Source organism: Triticum dicoccoides, chromosome 5B (assembly GCF_002162155.2).
Source record: "Triticum dicoccoides isolate Atlit2015 ecotype Zavitan chromosome 5B, WEW_v2.0, whole genome shotgun sequence".
NCBI classification, from domain to species: Eukaryota; Viridiplantae; Streptophyta; class Magnoliopsida; order Poales; family Poaceae; genus Triticum; species Triticum dicoccoides.
Window position 1 is genome coordinate 20,592,921 of NC_041389.1, and position 3,096 is coordinate 20,596,016.

The window sequence follows — 3,096 nt, forward strand, 5'->3', positions numbered from 1 at the left end:
CACATTGGCCTCCATTGGACAGCCCCTCACCGACTCCGAGTTCAACTCGTTTATTGTCAATGGTCTTGATGAGGAGTATGATGCCTTAGTCGAGATCATCAACGAGCGGGGCAACTCGACACCCATGCTGGCACACGAGGTTTTCTCTCGGCTCCTTCTCACTGAGCAACGGGTCGAGACTCGCCGCACCAGGGGCACTGGCTCCCTCTCGGCCAACGCCGCCACCAAGGGTGGCCGCTCTTCTTCATCACCCCGGTCTCCCTTGGGGCTGCCACCGTCGCCTGCCTCGGCCCCCCACCTACTGCGACCTTACCGGGGGCTGGCGGTCCACGTGTGTGTCAGCTTTGTGGCCGCGATGGGGACTGGGCCTCCAAGTGTCATAAGCGCTTCCAGCGAAGCTTCCTTGGTCTTGGCAATGACGGCAAAGATACACGCAACAATGCCCGTCAGGTCGCCATGGCTGATCGTCCCGCGCCGCAGAAGCAACAGGGACACACTCAGTCCTACTCCATCGATCCACACTGGTACATGGACTCTGGTGCGACAGAGCATCTAACCAGCGAGATGGGGAAGCTTCACACTCGTGAACCCTATCATGGCTCCGACAAGATCCACACCGCCAATGGAGCAGGTATGCACATCTCTCATATTGGTCAAGCATCTCTTCTCACTAGACATGCCAATAGGAGTCTTCAGCTTCGCAATGTTCTTCGAGTTCCATCTGTGACCCGTAATCTTCTTTCAGTTCCTAAACTCACACGTGATAATAATGTGCTTTGTGAATTTCACCCTTTTGATCTTTTTATTAAGGATCGGGGCACGAGGGACATTCTTCTTAGTGGGCGGTTGTGCCAGGGCCTCTACCGTCTGGAGCATCCTGGTGTCGCTCGTGTTTTCAGTGGAGTTCAGGTCTCTCCGTCACAGTGGCATGCTCGTCTTGGTCACCCGGCCACACCTATTGTCCGTCATATTTTGCGTCGTCATGAGCTTCCTAGTTTGTCTAGTCATAAAGATGTAGCAGTGTGTGATGCTTGTCAGCAGGGGAAGAGACATCAACTTCCTTTTTCGGAGTCCAGTCGTGAGGTGAAACATCCTTTAGAACTTGTGTTTTCAGATGTATGGGGTCCTGCTCAGACTTCTGTCAGTGGTCATAATTACTATATCAGTTTCGTTGATGCTTATAGTCGCTTTACCTGGCTTTACCTTATTAAACGCAAATCTGATGTGTTTGATATTTTTGTTCAGTTTCAAAAACATGTTGAACGTCTTCTCAAGCACAAAATTGTTCATGTCCAGTCAGACTGGGGGGCGAGTATCGCAACCTCAACTCTTTCTTTCAGTCGCTTGGGATAGCTCATCGTTTAGCATGTCCACATACACATCAGCAGAATGGTTCAGTCGAACGTAAGCATCGTCATATTGTTGAAGCTGGTCTTACTCTTTTGGCCCATGCATCTGTTCCGTTTCGGTTTTGGAGTGATGCTTTCACCACTGCATGCTTTCTCATCAACTGTACTCCTACTCATGTTTTAAACATGAAGACTCCCATTGAGGTTCTCCTTAATGAACAACCTGATTATACCTTTCTCAAGGTATTTGGGTGTGCTTGCTGGCCGCATCTTCGTCCATATAACAAGCGCAAGCTTGAGTTTCGTTCTAAGAAGTGTGTTTTTCTTGGCTATAGCTCTCTTCATAAAGGTTACAAATGTCTTCATGTTCCCACTAATCGTGTCTATATATCTCGGGACGTCGTGTTTGATGAGCATGTTTTTCCCTTTGCCAACCTTCCTGTGTCCACTGTCGAACCACCATCCCTGCATTCATCCTCTGTTGCTTCTGACCAATTTGATGATGTTGCATACTCTCCTTTGCTGTTACCTAACCATGGTGCAGGAACCGGACGTGGAGCTCGTTTGGAGCTGTTGGAGGATTCACCATCATCATCGTCGTCTTCTGGTGGGCACGTCGATCGCCCTATGTTGCATGGCATCAATTCGCGTGCCCATGCATGGTCACCCGACGAGCCCGTCGCGCCGAGCATCTCCACTGCTCGGTCCGTTTCGCCAGCGGCCGCCGAGTCGCCCGCGGCTCGGCCCGTCACGCCGTCTTCGCCTGCGGCTCGGCCCGTCACGCCGTCTTCGCCCGCGGCTCGGGTCCTCACGTCGCCTTCATCAGCGGATCGGCCCGCGACACCGGCCGCGCCACGGCCCACTATGCCGAGCTCGCCATCGGCCCGGTCTGTGATGCCGGAGTCGCCAGCTGCTTCGTCTGCTCTGCCGGTTTCGCCGGTGGGTCGGCCTTCTTCGCCAACCGAGTCCGAGGCTACCGTGACTGGCTCCTCGTCACCGGCTGACTCGTCAACGTCGCCGTCCTCCAGCCCGTTGCAGGCTGCTCCGTCGACCTCTGTGGTTCCTGTGTCCCGACCACATACACGCAGTCGCAGTGGCATTTTCAAACCTAAGGATCGTAAGGATGGTACGGTTGCTTGGTTGGCTGCTTGTTTGGCTGCTGCTGTTGCGGATCCATCTTCTGAGCCTCGCTCATATCAGGCTGCCCTGCGCATTCCACATTGGCGAGAGGCTATGGAGCAGGAGTTTCATGCTCTTCTTCGTAACAAGACATGGACTCTCGTTCCTCCACCACCACGGGTAAATGTTATTGACTCAAAATGGGTATTCAAAGTGAAGAAGCATTCGGATGGATCTATTGAGCGTTACAAAGCGCGACTTGTTGCTCGCGGTTTTCGGCAGCGTCATGGTCTTGACTATGAGGACACCTTCAGTCCTGTCGTCAAGCCTACCACTATTCGGCTTCTTCTCTCCATTGCTGTTTCTCGTGGTTGGTCACTTCGTCAACTTGATGTGCAGAATGCTTTTCTACATGGATTTTTGGAGGAAGAGGTTTATATGAAACAGCCGCCTGGTTTCTCTGATCCTGATCGTCCTGACTATATCTGTCGTCTTTCCAAAGCACTATATGGTTTGAAGCAAGCTCCTCGTGCCTGGCATGCCCGCCTTGCCTCTGCCCTTCGTGCGCATGGGTTTGTGCCGTCTACTGCTGACACTTCGTTATTTCTTCTACAGAAGCCAGAAGTCA